General features: G+C 39.8%; 1 protein-coding gene and 1 pseudogene across 1 annotated transcript in view; one reads left to right on the top strand and one right to left on the bottom strand.

Moving 5' to 3' along the window:
- Positions 1-17,347, bottom strand: part of CAP2 (cyclase associated actin cytoskeleton regulatory protein 2) — a 108,696-nt gene extending 91,349 nt beyond the window's left edge. The window contains exon 1 of the mRNA XM_075213109.1: positions 17,005-17,347. The gene's annotated coding sequence lies outside the window, so the exon portion shown is untranslated. The remainder of the gene's footprint in view (positions 1-17,004) is intronic.
- A 5,226-nt stretch (positions 17,348-22,573) lies between these two features.
- LOC142159596 (5S ribosomal RNA) lies at positions 22,574-22,691 on the top strand (annotated as a pseudogene).
- Positions 22,692-24,408: the final 1,717 nt, after the last annotated feature.

Raw genomic sequence — 24,408 nt, 5'->3', positions numbered from 1 at the left:
AGATAGGTTTTATTCAAATCAATGTGTCCTCACATATCCCCATCCAGGAGGGAGAGTTGCCCTAGCAGCACTCAATGTTACTGGGCACAACTGGCTTCTAATTGGCTGCAGCTAATGGTCAATTAGAAGCTAGTGTGATGCTCATTCACATTAAATTACACTGCTTTGCGTTTGAATAACATAGTTCTAATATTTGATCAGCTGTGTGTCTATATAAAGAAAATGTATGCATCCAGCTTGGAGTGGAGCAAACATATTAGATGAACAGTTTAGAGACTTCATTAGCAAGTATTTAAACTTGTTGAGAGGGCAATTAAATGGATTTTACATAAAAGTGTTTGTGTCCCCCCCACCATTAAATACATTTATTCGAATGTTGATAATATCTACTGAGCATAAAATAATTTTTTACAGTTGCTTGTGATTGGAAACACATGTTATAGCATGCATACGAAACTGTCAACACTACTAATCAGGACTTAGACTAGCCCTGTAGGTGGAGCAAGAGATACGGCAGAAAAAAAGTAACTTTGTGAGGCTCAGAGCTGGATTCGGACGTGGCTGCGTGAGCAAAACACCTCTTCCCCCGCCTAGTTCACTCCCAGAAATCGTAGGCTGTAGTATCCTTTGTGTACGAAGTTGCCATGATATTTCAGGCCATACATGCGCTAATCCTGTTCATGAAAACATGACTTGTAAAGTTAACACTTCACATTGCAGTTTTAGCAGAACAGAGAGCCTTATGTCATACTTGGGATAATAGCACCTAAGTCTAGCTACTGAGGAACTAACGTCCCGCTGATGTGGAACTACAAGTCCAAGAATATGAACATGGCTGTCACATTTGTACTTGTCTTGGGTAAACATAGAGTACTCCAGCAGCCGTGAAGCTACAAGTCAGAGTATTCTCTGGCAGGTAGTTACTGGTGGACGGCTTGCTCCAGGCGCCGTGGTTTCTTGCTAGAATGCTAATAATTACGTAGCTCTGTACCAAATGAATTGTTTCAGAAGAAACAGTACACTATCACTCCAGTCTTCATTTTCCTTTTGGGATACGATCTGCACATACATCACTGAATTTTGTATGAAGCCTCTGGATTTGAATTATTAATGGAGACATGAGTATTGTCCATCTCATTCATCCACACAGCACTGTAAGGATGTTATTGTCCTCACACATTTAATGATGTGCAGCGGTCCGCTTTATAGAGCTTGGTCATGCAAGAACAGTGTTAGGCACATAATAAATGCATTAATTACATGAAATAGAACACAATAATTTCTAGTAAATAGATGGCATTTTCATTAACTAACCATTAACCATTAGGAACAACAGTGATCTATAACCAAGAGGTCCATATCTAATATCCAGTCAACATAATTACATTGTTAATTGCAATTTATGACAAAATACCTGCAGAAGAAATAAATTACCCCCCAAAAGGGCAGTGCTAACCATAAAGAAAGAAAGAATTATACATTGTATTTGCCTGCACACTGTAAGACCTGCTTTTGAATTTGTAATATATATTTTGCTACATTGCATTTTTTCCCCTGAAACTAAAATAACAAGAGTGTATAAAGTGTAGATACATCATTTATAATCCGCACTTCATTTGCAGTATGTGTACTGGTAGTTTCTTAAACACCTTAGAAATAATCAGAACACCAAATATATTGGATTGTTCAGACCGAAACATACTAGATATTTTGTGATCATTCAATATACAACTATAAACATGATAATATAAGAAATGTGGAACATGGACAGGTAAATATAACATGAAAAAATGGTGTGAGGAAGACTGTCCTACTGATGTTAGGCTTTTTGTAACCCCCTCTTTGCTGAGTCCTTCCAGAACTTTTATTTGCTAATAGGAGCAGTTTCCCTCAGATCCTAAATCCTACTTGCCAACTCTCCTGGAATGTCCGGGAGACTCTCGCTTTTCGGGTGAGTCTCATGGACTCCCGGGAGAGTGTGGCAATCTCCCGCTTCTGCCCACTTCCTAGTGAAGTGGGCAGAATTAGGGCCAAAATGCAGCGATTCCCCGGGAATGTAAAATGACGCGTTTTGCGTCATTACGTCTTAGGGGCGGGGTCAAAATGCCACGATTTTTGGAGCCCCGCCCCCCGCACGTCCACCTGCCCCAGAGAGGCTCCCGGACACCAACTCCAGAAAGTTGGTAAGTATGTCCTAAATATGTAAAACTTACACAGCAAACAATGGTAAAAAAAGATCTTCCCAATCACTTCTAAAAGATTCTGGTGATGTGATGAAGCTCAATAATCCTTATTTGTCCATGTTGCGGAAATGCCCTGAAACACAACATTATTAAAATTATCTCAAAGCAGCCTAATGGCCCATCCTTTGTGCTACACCACAATCTGCAGATAACTTATAACATGTTTTTATACTTTATCTCTAGTCTACTGAAGCAGCTATCTCAGGATACCAGTGACTGCTTCAGCTACACCAAGCTTCAAACTAGGAAAGGAGACTGCATGGAAGAAAAACTGCTCCATAGCAAAACATTTTGGAAGAGCCCACTGATGCAGGTCCAGCCTCCAGGGGAAGAGAATGGGGGCCTCTTCTGAGCATTCATAGTGAGGCCTTGAATGAGACCAGAGCTGGGTCCTTGGTTGACCTGGCATTCCCCTCTGTGCCCTGTAGAGGCTGCGTCCTCCCGCAGTGGTTGTTCAGTCACTGAGAGATAGTAAGAATGGAGGACCTTACACTGACAAGGAAGGGATACCTTCAAGTTAACAACATTATATGGCTGGAATGGCTGTAATTTCAGTGTAGGCACTGATACAAAAGCCCACCATAGTCAGCTCCGAAACACTTCATTACATTTCTTAACCAGTTGATCCTATATATATATATATATATATATATATATATCCCTCTCTCTCTCTCTCTCTCTCTCTCTCTCTCTCTCTCTCTCTATATATATATATATATATATATATATATATATATATATTAATTGCATGTAATTTCTCGCTTCGTTGTTTTACATATAGCACTCACTTGAGCCTGTGTGACGTGTGGGTGTGAAAAGGTTAAACAGACCACCTGGGTTGTCTACAACTGGCGAAAATCCTCCAAAATGCTAACTCACACTCACAAATTACTACCTTTTGCCACCACCAAGATTTGTTTCAAGAGCTGACACTACAGGAAGTCTTGAAGTCTTCGGTTACTGCCACACAATATTTCACACCTAACATTTAATGAGTTACTGTTAACCAAACAATTATCTGCCTTAAATGTAGTGTTTATTATGGAATCAAACTAATATATCATGTGAATTCAAGAAAACAATGGCAGAATATTATTAAATGATATTTAATATAATAAAAAATGTCTCAATACTTAAGGTATAAAACAGGGTATTAAATTGACTCACAATAATAAATAGCAAAACCGTTTTTTTTACAATTAAAAGGAATAACAGTCAACACTCACATATATTCATGTAATCTGTTGACCTAGGGGGGGTGGCAAGAATAAATACATCTCCTCAATCAGATAGTTTCTCACAAAGACTTGACAATCTCCTACTGCTTTTCATGAGTTTTAAATGCACAGTTTCCCCACTTCACTCCCACTCCTTGTGAGGTCACAACAAAGGGCTGTGGGTATGCTAATGACTCTTTTAGGACTTGTATTCATAAACCATTTCTTATTCTGAATTTTTTATAAATGAAATATCTTTTATTTGGCACATCATAGAAATATAATTTTACATTCAACCATCAGGTCAACACAGTTGCACATGAAACATGACAATATTAGGTCCATGATTTAGGAAGATGCTTGATAACTATAATTCCCCATGGGCTAGCATTTAAGTTTGACATATTTGATGCATATAGTTGCCCTGATTATAGATGTATACAGACACCGTTTCAGATATGAATTATAAAGAACATTGCTTTAATGTATATTTTAGTATATGATCTCATGAAGACTGGATGAATTTCAGCCTTGTCCTTTGAAGTTACCATTTGTTAGTAAGTCTCTGTGAATACCAACAACCCCAAGCAGGTGAAAAGACAGTGACATTTTCTGACAGTAATTTCCTTCAAATACAAACATTTTAAATGCTTTTAATGCAGGTTTAGCTACCCCCTGAGGAACAGTGGCAAATGATGATTTCACATGATAAAAAGCAAGTCATATCTAGGTGAATAACAATTTAAATATTTTAGATTTTTATTAAATTCACTTGTGATTAGGCCATAACTATGACACATTGTATGACTGTTTATAAAATAAAGAATTAAAAATAATGTCAGACTGCAATAGTCTATGTATGAAGCTAAATGATGTGTTTCTTATAGAGACTATATATACCATATAAATTCCTTGTGCTAACATGCAAGTACTATGACATTTTAGTTCAAAGGTCATAGTCTATGTATACAGTCTATGTATATGTACATAGTCTATGTATATCAGTTAGGGCAGATATTTAGAAATGTACTGCTAAAAATTTGTATCCACTATGTATGTCATTGACTGCACATGTATTGACATTCTATGGATCTTTAAAAAGAGTCCTACATTTAACTGGCTCCTGAACACTGCATTCATATTGTCAGCAACTACTCTAGGCATTGCACATGGGTGATTTTTCAATAACAATATTATATTAAGGTCAGCAGGCTCTAGAAATGCAAAGAGAGGGAAGAGAATTGCAATAATATATGTGTACAGCTCATTAACACTTAATCTTAATTTACATCATCAACATTAGATCTAAGTTGATGCTAGTTGTCACGCCTGAGCATCTGTCTGTACCCGGATTGGGTTGTGTCTCTGGAGCTGGACTGGTGCCTACGTGGACAAAGCTGGGTGGCCTGATAATGTTCCCCTGCATGTAGTGAAAAGACTGATGCAGATGGTGATTACACTAGCAGAGGAGAGCAAACAGTAACTGGATTGCTGGACTGGACTGGAACTGGAATGCTGGACCGTACTATAAATGGAATGCTGAAGAGGATTACTGTAACGGGACTGGAACCGTAGTGCTGTAACCGGAATGCTGAAAGAGGATTGCTGTAACCAGACTGGAACCAGAATGCTAGAATGCTGTAACCGGACTGGAACCGAAATGCTGTAACCAGAATGCTGTAACCGGACTGAACCCGGAATGCAGCAACTGGAATGGAACCAGAGTGCTGGAATCGGACTGGAGCCAGAATGCAAACTACACTGTCAGAGCTAGAGTAATAGCAAGACTGTAGCAAGATAAATAGCAAGACTGCAAACTGCTGAGAACCAGGTTGGCATCTGAAATACAATGTTGCACTGGCAACAGGTAAGGGCTCCAGGAAGTCCTTTATAGTTCTTGTTGATTCCTGATTGGAGACTGCAGTCAGCTGGGCAGAAGCAGCATTCTGAATTGCTGAGATGGATCAGGTGACTATATCTAAGATGGCAGCTCCCATGAACTGCTTTTGTAGGGAATCTGAAATGAAGGCTGTTATCACCTGATTGGCTGAGAGGAATCATGTGACCAAATCCAAGATGGCAAGGCCCATACTCTGATTCTGGAGGGATCTCTGGAGTGGAGGCAGACTGGACAGCATCTTACAGGGAGGTCTGAAACCAGCAGGGCCTGAGGGCCGCAAGGACAACTTGTAAAGGCAGCGAAGAGGTAAGTGACAGATACTGAGAGCTTGGTGTTTGACAGTAGCCCCCTCTATTGAGAGTGGACCCTGGACACCTCTTGGGCTTCAAAGGGAATTTTGCATGGAAGATACGGGCCAAGCGTGGAGCATCTACATCAGTTGCTTTAATCCAGGCTCGTTCTTCTGGGTCGTAACCCCTCCAATCAATAAGGTACCGAAGATGACCATGACAAATCTGTGAATCAAGTATCCTTTCCACTTCATACTTGACTCCTCTTTGAGTTTGGATTTTAGGAGTCTTATGGAGTGCAGAATGAAACCTATTCAACAAGGATAAGTGGAAGGAATTTGGGATTCATAGATATGGAGGAAGTTTAAGTTTGTAAGCTACTGGGTTGATGACTCGCTCTATGGGAAATGGACCAATGTAGCAAAGGCAAATTTCATGGACGGTACCTTAAGCCTCAGGTTGCCAGTGGAGAGTCAAACTCGATTCCCTGGTTTGAGACTAGGTATTGCTCAACGTTTGTGATCAGCAAATTTTTTGCAATTGGAGGAAGCCTTTAACAGGGAAGAACGAAAGTCCTTCCATATTTTAGAGAACTAACGTAAGCTGTTATCAGCAGCAGGTACAATGGCAGAAGGAATAGGCTGGAACTCAGGTATGCTGGGATGCAGACCATAGACTATAAAAAGGGTGTACACCCAGAGGAGGTGTGATACTGATTATTGTGAGAGAATTCTGCTCAGGGTAAGAGTTCTTTCCAGTTGTCTTGTGAAGATGAGATAAATATGCGAAAAAAAGTTTCTAAATCATGATTCACCCTTTCAGTTTGGTCATTTGTTTGGGGGATGATAGGCAGACGAAAACTTTAGCTTCACTTGAAGAACTGAACACAAAGAACGCCAGAACTTGGCCATGAACTGGACCCCACTATCGGAAATTATTTCTGAAGGCAAGCCATGAAGCCTGAAAATCTCCTGAATAAACAATTGAGCAAGCTTTGGAGCGGAGGGTAGTCCGGTGAGAGGGACAAAATGGGCCATCTTGGAGAACCTGTCAACTACAAACCTGATGGTGTTGAATCCATTAGAAACTGGTAGATCAGTAATGAAGTCCATAGACAGATGAGTCCAGGGTTGGTGAGGGATGGACAATGGTTGAAGTTGGCCGGCAGGTGTCTGGCATGATATTTCATGTTTGGCACACCTGGAACAGGAAGCTACGAATTCTTGGATGTCCTGCTTGAGTGTAGGCCACCAATAGGATCTCTGGAGAAATTTGAAAGTATTCTGAATTCCAAAATGTACAGAAAATCGGGAGACATGAGCCCATTGAAGCAATATTAAAATAATAATAAAAAGACACAGGATCGATGATGAGACTTTTTTGGGTGAGGCAAAGATCCACATCTTGAACCATGGAACGAGAAAAAGCATTGGCCTTACAATTCTGGGATCCTGGCCGGTAGGTTACTTTGAAGTCAAACCTGGAAAAGAACAAGGCCCATCTAGCTTGTCTTGGATTGAGACACTGGGCTGACTTTAGGTACAGGTTTTTATGATCTGTAACGACAGAGATGGGATATTTGGCAACTTCCAACAAATGTCTCCATTCTTCCAAAGCCAACTTAATGGCTAATAATTCTTGATCTCCTATAGAATAGTTTTTCTCTGCAGGCAGAAATTTGCAAGAAAAATAGTCACAAGGATAAAAATATTCATCTTCAATACATTGAGATGCATTTACTTCCAGGATAAAAGGTTGGGATAAATCAAGCTGGCGAAGAACTGGAGCGGAGATGAAGAGTTGTTTAATGCAATGGAATGCAGCTTTAGCTTCCTCAGACCAATTGGAGGGATCGCACCCCTTTTTGGTAAGGGCTCTGATAGGAGCCACATGAGAGGAGAAATTTTTTATAAATTTTCTGTAATAGTTCGCGAAATCCAAAAAGCGCTGGACCGCCTTGAGAGTGGTTGGAAGAGGCCAGTTGAGAACTGCCTTGAGCTTCTCTGGGTTCATCTATAAGTCAGTATCAGAAAAAATATAACCTAAGAAGGAGATGGATGGGACTTCAAAGGTGCAATTCTCCAATTTACAAGAGAGCCGGTTGGTACAAAGTCGTGAAAGAACCTCCTTGACATGGGCACGATGTGATTCCAGACTATTGGAGAAGATAAGGATGTCGTCCAAGTAGGGAACAACTGTTTTGTAGAGGAGGTCACGGAAAATGTCATTGACATAATGTTGGAATACCGCTGGGTCATTACTCAATAGGAATGTCATGACTATGTACTTGTAGTGCCCATCACGAGTGTTAAAAGCGGTCTTCCTTTTGTCCCCTGCACAAATTCAAATTAAATTGTAAGCCCCTCTTAAATCTAATTTGGTGAAGATGGGGCTTCTCTGACACGATCAAATAATTCCGTGGTTAGGGGCAAAGGAAAATGATTTTTCATGGTAATATCGTTCAAACCTCTATAGACAATGCAGGGGCGGAAACCGTCATCTTTTTTCTTCACAAAAAAGAAACCTACTCTGGCAGGTGAGAAAGATGGATGGATAAACCCCTTCTCAAGGTTTTCCTGGATGTATTTAGACATTGATTTAGTCTCAGGGAGAGAGAGCGGGTATGTACGCCTAGGGGGTGTCTTCCCTGGCATCCAATTGATAGGACAATCACACTCTCTATGTGGTGGTAAGGAGTCAGCACCAGCTTTACTGAAGACATCGGAAAAGTCCCTGTAAGGTAAGGCTGGAAGCTCTTGACCAGAGGAGACTGTGGTTCAAAGTGGCATGACATGCTGGAGGTAAGAGTCCTAACAAGACACACCCCAGGATGTAATCTGAGATGTAGTCCAATCAATCTGGGGGTTATGTAACCGGAGCCAAGGTAAACTTAGAACTAAGGAATGTGAAGCTTTGGGAATGATAAGAAGTTTAAGCACTTTTGAGTGCAGAACCACCAATCTAATCTTGAGAGGATGAGTCTGATGGGTGATAATACTATTTGAGATGCGACTTCCATCCACTGCTGTGATGTAGAACAGTCGAGATAATAGCTCTGTGGGTAACCGCAATTCTTGAACCGCTGTGGCAGTAATGAAGTTTCCAGCGGCTTCAGAATAAAGAAGAGCTGAGAGGTTCTTGGTTCGCTGAACATGTTCAAGAGTGATTGTCAGTACACAATCAGATTTTTGTGGAGAAGAATTGACTACTCCTAACCTAGCTTCTCCATCACCGGTTAGGAGCAGGAGTTTCCAGGACGCTTGTGGCAAGAATCAAGTAAGTGTCCTGGAGCTGCACAGTAAAGGCATAAGTTTGCCAGTCGGCATCTCTGACGGTCTTCTTTAGTTAAACGAGAGCAGTTCACCTGCATGGGCTCATCGCTTGGCGGTGAGGACTGCCGGGACCGAAGTTGGTCATGCGGCTGAACCCTTTCACCCCTTCCTTTCTCCAGAGCACGTTCCCAAAAGCGTAAATCAACTTTAGTACACAGGGAGATTAGTTCATGAAGTGTAGAAGGCAGATCATGAGTAGATAGCTCATCCTTAATTTTATCGGACAAGCCGCTTTAGAAGGCTGCAATCAGGGCCTCATCATTCCACTGCAAATCAGAAGCTAATATCTGGAACTGAACCAGGTATTGGCCCACAGGACGAGAGCCTTGTCAAAGACGTAGAATTTCTAAGGATGCTGATGTGGTTCTGCCAGGCTCGTCAAAGATCCGATGGAAGGCTACTGTGTGAATCCAGAACAAGAGGAAAGCAGGGGATCTGCTCTTTCCCACAATGGATATGCCTAGGCTAATGCGTGTCCCGATAGGATTGAGATAATATATGCAACTTTTGCTTTCTCCATGGGGAAATTGCTAGGCAGTAACTCAAAATGGATCTCACATTGATTCAAGAACCTCCTGCACAGTTTTGGATGACCATAAAACTTGGCAGAAGTTGGCAGATGAAGACGAGAAGCCTTGGCAGGAACTTGAACAGGTGGAGCTTTTACAGAAACAGAAGAGTCACCTGAACTGAGAGTAGTTTGAATGCTATCCAGGCAGGAGGACAATTCCTGAAGGAACTGCATGATTTGTCACTGTGTGGTTTCCTGGCTAACGAGCCAATTCACCAGGCATTGCATTGAGCCCGCTCTTTAAGGCAGATCACCAGCGGGATTCATTAGGCTAGTGCAAACTGTCACGCCGGAGGATCTGTCTGTACTGGGATTGGGTTGTGTCTCTGGAGCTGGACTGGTGACTACGTGAACAAAGCTGGGTGGCCTGATAAAGTTCCTCTGCATGTAGTGAAAGGACTGGTGCCGATAGTGATTACACTAGCAGAGGAGAGCAAACAGGAACTGGATTGCTGGAATGGACTGGAACCGGAATGCTGAAACAGGATTGCTGTAACTGGACTGGAACCATATGCTGTAACCGGAATGTTGGAAGATGACTGCTGTAACCGGAATGCTGGAATCGGACTGGAACCGGAATGCTGTAACCAGACTGGAACCAGAGTGCTGAAATCGGACTAGAGCCATAATGTAGACTGCACTGTCAGAGCTGGATTAATAGCAAGACTGTAGCAAGATAGATAGCAAGACTGCAAACTGCTGAGAATCAGGTTGGCGTCTGAAATACAATGTTGCACTGGCAACAGGTAAGGGCTCCAGGAAGTCCTTTATAGTTCTTGTTGATTCCTGATTGGAGACTGCAATCAGCTGGGCAGAAGCAGCACACTGAGTTGATGAGATGGATCAGATGACTATATCCAAGATGGCAGCTCCCATGAACTGGTTTTGGAGGGAATCTGAAATGGAGGCTGTTATCACCTGATTGGCTGAGATGAATCATGTGACCGAATCCAAGATGGTCACACCCATAATCTGATTCTGGAGGGATCTCTGGAGTGGAGAGAGAATTGACAGCATTTTACAGAAAGGTTTGAAACCAGTAGAGCCTGAGGACTGCAGGGACAACTTGGAAAGGCAGCGAAGAGGTAAGTGACAGAACCTGAGAGTTTGGTGTGTGACACTAGTGTTCCCTGATTGGTACTTTGGCTCACACCTGATGGAGCTGTCCTACCTTAGAGAAATTCTGGGAAAAGGTCAAAGGTCTAATACTGGCTCCTACTGACAGGCATCCCTCTCTCGCCATAATTCTTTCTTTTACTGATGCTGACTCCAGGGGCCCATAAGTACCTTAATGAACTAATTGGACAAATATGTAGTGCCGTGTCCTCAAATTCCGACAAAGCCGTGAACTCCCAATTCATCATCTTGCAAGCGTATGTTCTCTTTCTCCCACTCCCCACCGATTTGGATGGAACTTGTTGCTCCTCCTTCCACTCTTAACACCCCCTCTCTGTCTTTCAAAACAAAATCATCATTTTCATTTGCACCATTCTACTGCTAGTATGTAAAATATGTACTATAGCTCAATAAACTTGTCTATCCCATAACACAAGTCAGAATACACTGCAGAACCACCATACATACCTCAAGAAAACTAAAATGTATCCCACTGTCAACATACTGTGCAACAATTTAATTTTTTTAATTATCACATGCAAATGTCTGTATCTCTCTAATGAAGCTCTCTAAATGCTTGCTCAAAAACTGGTCCATATTACTTTCTTAAATCTGGGATGATCTCAGAGGTATGTTAGGAGGAAGAACTAGTGTTCACAATTTGATACCATTTGATACTGCACAATCATCATCAACGTTATCTTGTAAGGTGCCACAAATCCCGCAGTGACAGATAGTCAACATAAAATCATAAGGCTATGAATAAATAAACACAAATAATGAAAGTGAAAATTTAAATACAAAACATACAAGTACAAATAAAATACAAGTACAAGTTAAATGGAAATGCATAATGTTCACAGTCAAGTAGAAAATAAACATAAGAACATAGATGGCACATTCAAGGTAGGTCAAGTAGGTGGGACATGAGACAAAGGGTAAAAAGGTCTTTGCTCGGAAGAGCTTACAGGTTAGAGGGAGGGGGAAATCAGAGACAGTAGGGTCAAATGAGTGATTAGGGAGAAGTCATAAAGGCAGGGTCGGTTGGCAAGAGTGAGTTACACACAAGCCTCATGAGCTGGCCTAAAACTTCCTAGGGCAAGTGTTATCTTAGTGCTCCCAAATACTGGGTCTGAATGACAGCTAGAAGGTCATTTTGAAGGATGCTTTGTGCAGGTTATGTTTAGGTCTTTGCATGCTTAATCCTAGGGGTCTATGTAAAATAGTCCCCTGCCCCGTACAACTAAGCACAACTTAGCAAAGTGGTTAGCACTTCTGCCTCACAGCGCTGGGGTCATAAGTTCAATTCCCGACTATGGCCTTATCTGTGTGGAGTTTGTATATTCTCCCCGTGTTTGTGTGGGTTTCCTCCGGGTGTTCTGGTTTCCTCTCACACTCCAAAAACATACTGGTAGGTTAATTGGCTGCCATTAAAATTGATCCTAGTCTCTCTCTCCCTCTCTCTGTCTGTCTGTGTGTGTATGTTGGGGAATTTAGACTGTAAGCTCCAGTGGGGCAGGGACTGATGTGAATGAGTTCTCTGTACAGCGCTGCGGAATCAGTGGCGCTATATAAATAAATGGTGATGATGTTCATGATGAACGCACTTCAACCATTTAAAAAGTTTGAAATGCCTTCCATAATTGTTTAAATTGTCACAGCGTAGCCTTGTTTTTGACGTAAACATTAAGTTAGTGGTGATGTTTTTCTGCGTGGGGTCAAAAAAATTATAATTTTGTGGTCCACAATTTGACTACATACTGTATAATCAATAAGTGAGATGACAGGAAGAAAGAGGGGCATTCCCTTGTTAACTATTTCCCATAAATGCTTAAAGGAATTTAAATAGGATTACTATTGGCCAATGCAGCAGTTTTTGGAACACACAATTTGCTGTGGCAAGGCAAACTTATAGAGTATCTCCACTCAAGATGTAGTTTTTATAAATTAGTGAGGTGAGGAGGAAGTAAATATCTACCTTTCTCACTCCTGTGATATGTCCCAGGATTCTATTTATGGTGGCTTCAAACTGGTACAGCTGCCAATACCTTGAGATATCACAGATGAGTTTCATTTCTATTAGGTTCTATTAGGTTAATATGTAAGTAGCTACATAGTAACCAAGGCATCTATCAGCCATGACAGGTGCTGGGATGCTGCAGAAGGCAGGAAGGGGGGTGATAAGAATGCACTTTTTTTTTTTTATAAATAGTTACCCCCACAAAATAATTAGTAAAAAATAAATCTTGTGTTGAGATACAATTTAAGCAAAGAATATGCTTGAGGTTACAGTCTCGTTAAAAAATAATAAAATCATATAGTGCAAAAAATGGAGTGTGTGTTTTATTTAAATTTTTGTCTATGCACTACAGATCCCAGCGGGCCCTAAACTTGTGGTTCACTGAGTGAAAAAAACAAACCACCACTCTTCCATTTTTTTTTTAGTTTTCACAGCGGATTGTCAACGGAAGCAAATACAAGTTCATTGTGAAAGTTACAGGTTTTAGTAGTTACACTGTAATATGGAGAGGTGCTAGTATTGCCAGGGATGTCAACTCCATTTTTCATCAAAATACCATTTTATTTTAATTTATTGCGGATTATGACACTAAATGTGTTGTGGGTCACTGGAAAGATTTTGGATCATAAATGGAGTCCAAGTAAATAGTAATAATGTACTTGTTAATATATGGATGCTGCCGTAACTCACCGCTGCTGCTTCTGCCACGTAACCACTGTTTTTAAATCTACTGCTGCGCTCAACTTAGTGAGTAAATTATCAGCCTGGCAGCGGGACATTTGAAAACAGTTGCTTTGCCCATTGTAAATCACTAGCGTTGCTTCATGCCAAAGTCCCCTGAGAACGCTCTGGCCGCAGCCAAGTGCCGGAAAAAGGCCAAGATGTTGGCAGCTGCTTTTTAAGTCTTCAGCTGACATGAAAATGTATTCGCTGACTTGAGCCAGGTAGCAGAGATTTAAAAACAACAGTTCAAATGGAAGAACTGAGGCAGCGCTTGTGAATTGCAGTGGTGCCTGTATAATTAACAAGTGCCATAATATTTACCGCTCTTTAATTCGCTTTTAACATTTCACCCTGTGTTCAAACTGCTACTAGTTGTTCCCTAGTACTTTCAGTAACTGATTACATTAAAAACACATTTTACTTATGACAAATGGCCATGCATCTATACATACTTGCACCAAAGTAAAATGTAGCACACACTGCTGCTACAATGGCCATATTTTTTATTGATCCAAATGAATGACTTAAGGTGTGGGGTGGATTTTCATGAGGTTATGTAAGGCAGTGTGCAGTGAGCAACTACTGAATAATGAGTTGATTTGTTCTGATAATCAAAGAAAAACAATTTTACCTGACTAAAAATCTTTAGTGTATCTGTGGCCTAACTTTGCAAAGGTGAAGTATGTTGACTGAGCCGTTGATTACGACACACCTTTTTACACTGCAAAATCCTGCACAGTTGAGAATCATTCAGGAAAAAGGTATATCTCCAAGGCTGCTTCTCAGCATCCATGGTGTGGCAAGTGTGAGCTGTGTTAAGCTTCTAGCTTAAGCCAGCTCATAAGGGAAGATTAATAGGACAAATTATCCTCTTTGGTTAAGTACTTATGGAACCTCTGTTGACTGCAAGAAAATGCTCTTATGACCATTTCCTTGCGGTCGGTATTCTTCATAGAAGGCAATTAGTCTTTTCACCAAAGCTGTGCTCAGTTAGCTATTGAGTTTTGATTCAGTGTCCGTACCATGAACACTGTGAATCAAATTTGGAACACAGCCTAAGGAAGTTGGGCAATAATTGTTCCACCTATGTTCACGTAAGTAGATCCACAAAGGATGTATTCTTTGTTGGAGAGCTTTAAAAATAGGTTTGAGAAACAGTGGTCTATTAAATAGAGCCTACACAAAACTAAGGAGCCTATTTTCAAGTCTAAAACCAATGCACGATCGCTGTTTCCACTTGGTTTAGGCAAATATTAGTATCGGAGCAATTTAACATTTGCCTAAGGCAGAAGATATCAGAGATCTTCTGCATTAGGCAAACTACTGCTGAATACCGCCGTCCTGAATATCTTCAATGGAGACTGTGGTCTGAACTTTTTTACCAAGCTCTGAAGAGACTACATTTTCGGAACTTGTCCCCAACAGCTAATGCTATCTGAAGATGGTGATAGCAGTTTTAGCCTATGGGTAGACCATTGTCAGAGATGGATCTTCTGATCCTTCCCTTGTAGGCTGGATGCTTCTCCTCTCCCTCCGCTAACTAAACTGACTCTGTACATGTAGTGGTCTATGGTACTGCATGTGCAGTAAAGACTCTGGGTCAGAACCCAGAATTTTGAGTAACAGACAGTCATCGGCAGAACAGCCTCTTAACGCATGCACTGTACTGACATGATTTTTTCATAAATAGGTCAGAAACTTCTTCACTTATCGCAGGAAAATGTGTTGATAAACGATGATAATTAACAGGGAAATATTGAGGGAGTCCAAAAATAGACCCCTAACTGTAATACCTATATAGACCAGAAATCTCTTTATTATACATTATCACTTTTTTCTCCCACTTTTAATTTACAGGTACATTTTGATGTAAGATGAGCTAAATGAAAAGAAGGGTTTGACACAGGAAATGTTGCTCATCAGAGAAGATCCCTTCTCTGTCATGCCCATTACTCAATAAATGAACCCTACAATATTTTATATTTGCACAAACAGTTGTGTTGGCCTTAATCCAGTGGTTCCCAATATTTTTGTAATATAGTAGCTGACTTGGATGCCACACAATTCATTTTTGTGTCACACCAATGTTAAAATATATTGTAATATTTATTTATTGTAATACATTTAACTAGAATAAATATGACAATGTTTAAAAAAAAGTGAATCAAAGCCAATTTGTTGTATTTACAGTTAAAATTTATTTCACAAATAATCTCAACCAAATGTCTTTAACTTTCGGTGCTAGATTTATACTAAGCTGCGGGTTTGAAAAAGTGGGGATGTTGCCTATAGCAACCAATCAGATTCTAGCTTTCATTTATTTAGTACCTTCTACAAAATGATAGCTAGAATCTGATTGGTTGCTATAGGCAACAACCCCACTTTTTCAAACCCGCAGCTTCGTAAATCTAGCCCTCTGTGTTTTTTCAGCTGTCACCTATAAATGATTGTGATACATTCATCATGCTGTTGTGACACACAAATGTGTTGTGCTATATGATACAGAATATACTTACAGACACAGAGGTAGCTAAATAACCAGTCCATCCAAAATTGGTCAATAAAACCCAAGGCTTACCACTACACTGCCAGCCAACTGAACCCTATGCATGATATACTTGAGTGATTTTGCTGTGGAATACCTGACTGGACACATGCTTTAGGAAGCATGTGATTTCAGCTATAATCTCCAGCCCTCCTGGAAATTGCCTTGGCCTCTAAATTGGGGTAATACAATTACTAAATTATTAATAATTAATAAGATTACTTGTGTCTTTTTTTAATAATACATATTTGGAGCAAATCCCCAGTAAGGCTGTTACCATATATACCACCTTGATCATGGAAGCTGCAATAAGAGAGTTCTTGTTTCTGCTACAAACACAACAGTTTCCAACATTGCACCAAAGTCACTACATTATAATATCACAGTCACATTACAGCACAGTATCTTGGAATATCTGCTGTTACACTTCTCTCCAACTGTACTTAAATCTGCAGGAAATAAATAAAACACTCACAAGCAAATATGAAAAAAGTAAACACATCCAACTGATATGAATTTACATAAATAAATAACTATACACTACTACAAAACATCCTGACCTAACTTTAAGGATTAGTGCAAGACTCTAAACAGGTGTCATGACCTCCTGAACCTAAGCTGTCACATTTAAGTATTTCCTTCAACAGAAAAATGTTACAGGTAAATCGTCTGTTTTCAGCATAGTAACTGCATAATCATCTTTTCTGTTAATGTCATATAACATGCAATCCACTGTGAAATACCAGGCCGCGATTTTGCAGAATAAAAAGGGAGGGAGTGGGTGGGAGCTAATGGCCATGCTTGATGACTTGTGCCTCAGCGTTATCTAAAAGGGGGTGGTAATTGGACGTGATCCCTCAGTTTCATTAAACTTGAACATCGGGATTATTTACCTGGATGTAGGATTTAAGACGTCTGCGCTCCTGGCTCACAGGCTCCCCATTATTTAGACTGCTATCCTTTTTCACATGGCTCGACCTGCTAACATAAGAAATAGCCAGATCCCATCCACTCTCACACACCATCAGCAGAATAGGATGACATTACCTGCTTTCCGAGGCTTGGATGATATGGATCCGCTGTAACCCAGTATTACCAATGGAAAAATAATACGACAGATGCAGAAACACAGATGGAAGAACACAGGCAAATAAACAGAGGCTCAATCCCTGTGTGTGTCAGTCATGAAGGAAAGAGGTGGCTGCGGTTTCCGGGATCTCCAAATAAAGACAAGTCTTCTGGGGGCTGCAGAACGAGGGGAGAGATGGCAGAAGGGGTGGAGAGAAGAAGGGATGTAGAGATGGACAGTGGCAGTCTGTTACAGCACAAGCTCTGGCGCTGTCTCTCCGCGATGTCTGTAGAGCGCAGTACGCGTTTACCAGATGGCAAAGCAAAGCTTTGTGACAGCAGAGATCACAGCAATAGCTGAGCATCGTCTCCAAGTTACTAGGGTTGTTTTTTTAGGAAGAGAACAGGAAAAATGAATACACTTGAATGAATTACTTTTGATCCTTTGTTTTTTGTGCCCACATAATATTACTCAATTCAAATATGTAATGTTTGGGTCTATTTTAGGATACCACATGAATCTAAGCAATGCACAAATGTGATCTGTGTTCAAAAAAAATCACAGACCTAAGGGCCTGATTCATCAGGACACGCATACTGAGCGCAACGTGCGTTTGGTTTAAAACACACGTAAATCGGCACTGTGTACTCCTGAACAACGAACGGATCTGAGGAAACGTGCGCAGATGAACTTGACACAGCAGGATACTTCCAATACCTATGTGAAATATACATTCACAAAAGAACGCATAGGAAAAAACCTATTCAATTCATGTCACCTGTTACTAATATCAACATTAATGACAAAACAGTTTTATTTTAAAGTTTGTTTTATTTTATTTGTTTCCATGAACTCATTTTTTAGGATGGTCTTAAAAACATAAAATATATTTTTACAGTTGCTCCTGATTGCAAACACATGTTATAGCATGCTTATAAGACTGTCATCACTAATAATCAGCACTAGCCCTGTAGCTGGAACAAGAGATATGGCAGAAAAACAAGTAACATTGAGATGCCCAAAGCTTGATTTGGCATACCCTTACTGTACATTGACTATGGGCAAACACCCCCTTCCCTGTCCCGTTACCTCCAAGAAATCATGGGCTGTAGTAAGTGTCTTTTGCGTATGAAGATGAATTGAACATTGCTGCGATTAACTGCGTATGGCCCAGTTCTGGGCATGGGTAGATTTATTTTGCATACTATGAGCCTAAGTCATTAAGGCAAAAAATGGGTAAATGTTCTCTGGGACAAACCATGTTACAATACAAGGGGTGCAAAGTAGTTTATTATTTTGCGCATAAGTTAAATACTGGCTGTTTTTTCATCTAGCACACAAATACTTAATAGCTTTATTACTACACTGAAATTTAAAGTTGATCTAGGACAGGCCCTACCCCAACTATAAATCTGTCCCCACATTTTAAATTTACCTCCCCCTCCAATGCAACATGGTTTTGCCCAGGTGCAAATGTTACTCTTTTTTTATGCTTTGCTCTCCTTAATGACTCAGGCCCTATATGCACAAAATCGGCAGACACACTCCTTGATGAATAAGGCACGTTTAGATGATAACATTCACAGTGTAGGATTTCTGATTTAATTACCTTAAACTTTTATGTGTTTGTTATTTGTCTGAGGTGGTTAGCATTGGTTGATATTTAAAATAGTGATTTAATTGCTTTATCCACTTTAGCCATGATACATTAAAGGATAAATCATTCAGAACTGTATATATGATACAGGCCGTGGAAAGAACAAGATTTGAGTCTGGAAAATACTGTTTAGCGGTGGCACTAATCTTTCGCCAATCTACATGCACATACTAAGGTGAACAGTGTAAGATGTAACACTATATCATGGCAGGGTTATATCTGACAAAGATGAGCATATTATGGCTCACGATGGAAATGGTGGATGTGTCTAAGTTTAGTAGGGAATGTGGCTTAACTGAGACTAAACTAAATAATTGCTCTTAAAACAGAATTTTAGAATACCTAATTTAGTCCCAAAAACATAAAATATAACATTGCTTTGTCATGTTCTTTGTAGATTTGGGAGTAGAAAGACTGGAGGGTCAACTCTCAGAAGTGAAACATAACGTCTTTACTCAGCATGACATACATAACTCGAATGCAGAACAGAGAACAGGAACTTCCCAGGATGCCTAGCCAATTACCTCTCTTCCTGCTAGGCACTGGCAGATCATACATTTACATCCTTCCCTTCAAAATACAGATAATGGGTTAGGCCTAAAATGGCAGTGGGGTAGGATGGGTCAGCAAGCCAATGGGAGAAATGGAAGAATTACCACTAAGTTACATAGTACTGGAATTTCGGATTAGGCTTGGACACCTGACCAGACCTTGTGACGATAGGAAATGTCACTGGTTGATGATTTCCCAAATCCACCTGAGCAGTCAGGCAGGTCAAGTGATAGTCTAGAGTCGGAAGGTCATGGGCCCATCAAATCTTGACTCCTGTATAGTGTGAATGAGTTCTGGGTCAACTATTGTTGGATTCTTTGATGGAGGAACTTTCTCTGGCACAATCAGCAGGTGGTTCTGCTCATAGGTGGCACCCTCAGCTTGTACCACGTAACTGTTGGGACGAGCAGATTCTCATAGGACGGTGGCAGTTCTATCATATCAACATAGAGTTTGCATCCTGACAGCTTGACCTGGAACCAGATGTGGAAGGTAATGTGCTGCTCGATCATAACTTCTTTTGTGGTCAGTCGCTTTGAAGTAACTAATGTTTGTGCTTGTGTTTGCACTTGCTGTTGCAATTGTTGCTGATCTGGAGCCAGTTGTCAACTTTCATTAATAAAACAGGCCCAATGTGTTTACTCAACATGACATAAGAAACTTGTTAAAATACAGGTTGCCTGGTATTGCGCATGCCATAACCAGTATCCCTTCATTTTTAAAATATACATCTAGAGATAATAATTAATAAAACTAACAAAAATGTGCAATTTTCAAATGCTGTAAAACACAATGCAATTCTATCCAGTATTCAGCCACATCAGATAACCAACATCCAATGCACCATTCTGGTGACTAAGTAGTAGAGCCCATCATGCTGTGAAATCTGTAAAATCCACTTTGGTGGGCAGCATGCGAAACATAACCCATTTTGTTAGACTATGATTCATCCAAACAGGAGCCACATCAAAATGTAATAAAATCTATTTGTGATGGACTAGACAATGGCTTTGGAACCAAATACCCAGTGATTTAACATTAGTTAAAAACCCCAGCAACCTAACAATATCTAGACAAGTTTAATCTATCAAGTCTTACATTTGAAAAATACCAAGATCAATTTGTGTATAGCAGCTACAGTAGTTAGACCATGTTAAGATCAGTAAAAATAAACTGATAAACAGTATAACTGGCTGCCCACATATCTCTCCATATTTCTGGGACTGCTACCTTATCATTGTTTAACTAACATGATAGTGAAGATGCGTTTGGTTTACAATCTCACTGAGATGAGATACGTGAAGTAAGCAATTTTAGAACTAAGCACAATATATGTTATCGGCAGACAACAAGGGGGGAGGCATTGTTCTACTGAACCGATCTGATTATTTAACCGAGATGGATCGTTTACTATCAGATACAAATACCTACATACGACTAGATTCCGATCCTACTTCACAATTTTCTATTATCCTTAAGGACATCTTGAAAGACGGCCTTGACAAAGGCATAATTAATCTCAATGAGTTCAACTATATTCATAACAAACACCCGATTATCCCTGTAATCTACTATTTGCCAAAAATTCATAAGCATCTCACTAAACCACCAGGAAGACCCATAATATCAGGGATTGGTTCAATTACATCCAATCTATCTCACTATATAGATACGTACTTACAACCGTATGTAAAAGAACAAGCAGCATACCTACAGGATTCAACCCATGTCTTACAACTTCTTGAGAACATTAACTGGAACATTAATTATTGGCTCATCACTTGTGATGTCTCATCCCTATACACCATTATTAAACACCCAATAGGATTGGAGAGTACTAGATTCTTTTTAGAATCAGACCCCAATCTTCTGCAACATCAGGTCGATTTCATGTTATCAAACATTGAGTTCATCTTAACCCATAACTATTTTTGGTATGAGGGCCGATTTTACTTACAGAAACAGGGAACAGCTATGGGTACCAGGTTCACACCCAGTTATGCAAATCTGTACATGAGTTACTGGGAAAACAAATTCATCTGGTCCCAGCATGACTGGAATGCGAACCTGGTACTCTGGAAACAATATATTGATGACATTTTAATTATTTGGGAAGGCCCAGAGTCCACTCTACTTCAGTTCCTTACATATATCAACAATAATGAGTATGGACTGGTATTTACAGCACAACATAGCCAACTATCCATAAATTTCCTAGATCTAGAGATCTTTATTAAAGATAGTAAGATCATGACTAAAACATACCGTAAGATGGTTGATGTAAACAGTTTTATTTTATCAGATAGTAACCACCATCCCAACTGGTTACGCAGTATTCCACTAAGTCAATTTACTCGCGTAAGACGCAATTGTACAACAATAGAGGATTACATTACCCAAGGTCAGGAAATACAACAACAATTTTTAGAGAAGAAATATGATCCTATTTCTGTAGATCAGGCCTTTGACAAACTCAAGAACACCAGTAGGGACCAGCTTCTTAAATATAAGAAGAATAGTCTAGACATAGGAGTATCAGGATCATCTAACACACATAAAGACAGAGTGTATTTTGTTTCTAATTACTCACAGGATTCTAACAGATTGAAACGCATAATCCAGAAACATTGGTACATTCTCCAGCAGGATGACATACTTGGGTCTACACTTGATGATAAACCTCAGATCGTGTTTAGAAAAGCCCCTGATTTTAAACGCACTTTGACATCCAGCTATATCCCATTGACTAACTTTGTGGGAACTAACAACTGGTTACAAAATAAGAAAAAGGGATTCTATTACTGTGGACAATGTGCAAATTGCACCAAGCTTAAATGTAGGAGCACAAGACCGATTACTGAATATCGATCTATAGTCAATGGGAATACATTTAAAATTCATGAATTTATCACTTGCACCACTAAAAATGTGGTTTACCTACTACAATGCAAATGTGGTAAACAGTACGTGGGTAGGACCATCAGAATGCTGAAGGAACGAATAAGGGAACATCTCAGAAATATCAGCATCGGTTTTGAAAACCATCACGTTTCTAAACACTTTAAAGATATACACCACTGCTCTTATGATGGAATAGAATTCATAGGGATTAAAAAAGTCAAGAACAATTGGAGGGGAGGCAATCATATACAACTACTTAATAAAGAAGAAACCAGGGCCATATATCATCTTAAAACTTTAGCCCCAATGGGCCTAAACATGGAGTTTGACTTATCTCTATAGCGCAATAGACATGTTTGGAGTATGGCCATGTTGACATATTCCGCTGTAGTGGTTTGGCGCCGCGGACAGACAACCTGGGAAGGTGAGTATGGTGTACCTACAGTCATATCTCTCTGGCTATGCCCAATCTCATTCGACCTTGGAAGCGAAGCAGAGAGGGCCAGGTAAGTAGCAGGATAGGGGACTACCTGCGAATACCTGGTACTGTAGGTATTGTATCCCTAACTTGGATGTGTGTTCTGCCCTTGTGCGACCAACCAAGGAATTTAGCATACCGATGCCAATCTGTCACACCTGTATTGCTTAAATATTAACATAAATACCTCAATCAGTTGGTTATTTATTTATTTATTATTATATAATCTTTATCTTAAACTGCCATTATTCTTTTCATACAGCTGGCTATGATTCATAGATCCAGCTGGTTATTTCTGATTTACCAATATCCCCTTTATTTAAATAAAGTTAGGTGGTCCATTTTTTGGATTGACTACAGTATTGTTTATCTATTCAATGTAAAATCATGAGAGACAACAAACTGTGATACATTACACATCATGTCATCTATATTTTTAGCTTGCATGTCAATTAGGTGTGATTATATGTACTTCCTCCCAAATATTATATGTATGCATTATTGCTGACTTATTCTCACTGTATGTATCATCATCATGTTATATCCATCTGTATTAATCGTGGATCTATCCATAGGAATCCTTCCACTATTCCATTTATATATACATATATATACCATCTTAAATTGGATGTTTTAATGTGCGAGTTATATATATATATATATATTTTTTGTTTTTTAAAAATGTGTTTTCTATTAGACTAGACCCATGCGTTGTGTCCGCAAACCTCTGTATTTTGATTTACAATATGAGCCTCCAGTTGAAATCATTACATCATTAAAGTGCTTGACATTCCGGTCAACCAATCACTTCCATTCATATTCTTTATAAACCAGCTCATCACTATCATGCACCAAACCCTTGAGAAAGTCCGGACAGGACGAAACGCGTTGGGACACGCCCCTTTTCGACGTCATCATTACCGACATCTACCACGGCATTCCAAACAGACGTTTAGTCTGCACCCCTGCAATGTACAACACGAGGAGGTTTATTATCCTCCCCGCCGCGCGGCTAGACCTCAAAGAGATTATAACAGCAAGTATACTCTATCTGATTTCAACATCACGGATTATCGTTTTTTATTTTTACACTGTATATCTTTTTGGACACTTACTGAGGAGGACATACTCTAGACCCTTGCCCTGCACTTGGATAGTAACGGGTCCGGTCTGCATAGTTTTTATTAACCCATTCTGGACTGGTTATTGGTATTTCCTAATTAGATTCATTCCATGAGGCTTTTCTGGAGGCTCTATTTTTTCACGGACACAATATACTGTTTATCTTTGGAATGTTATTGTTTTTATCCTTTTTAATGTCCATTCGTGTATTTCCACAAGTCTTCAGTCTAGACCTATAACGGTTGTTGTTTATTTGTATTTTTGATTGTGCTTTTTAACCCTTTTAGGGAATTCTGCCATTTTTTGTATCTTGTTTTTATGTCATTAAATTGTGTTACTTATTAATCCATGTTCGCATTGGCATAATCCTACATTAATAGATAGAATACCCTAGTCAATGAGCGCTCAGCTAATTGCTTATTTTTATGCTGGATCAAGTTGTAATTTGTGGTCTATCTATGGCTTCTAGTGAGTGAATAGTATTGTTATTTTTTATAAAGGCGTAGTGCTGTACATTGGGGGAATCATTGATTGCTCAATGAAATGATGTATTCAAGCATTCTGCAGACTTTCCTTAATGACTCAATCTTCTCATCTTCTTAAAGGCCTTCTGATTAATTTATAAAGCTCAAATTGTTAAATTCGTTGAAGGCACTTGTCACTCAGCCGGTT

Source organism: Mixophyes fleayi, chromosome 5 (assembly GCF_038048845.1).
Source record: "Mixophyes fleayi isolate aMixFle1 chromosome 5, aMixFle1.hap1, whole genome shotgun sequence".
NCBI classification, from domain to species: Eukaryota; Metazoa; Chordata; class Amphibia; order Anura; family Limnodynastidae; genus Mixophyes; species Mixophyes fleayi.
The sequence above is the reverse complement of the archived record's forward strand: the minus strand, read 5'-3'. Positions and strand labels throughout refer to the sequence as shown.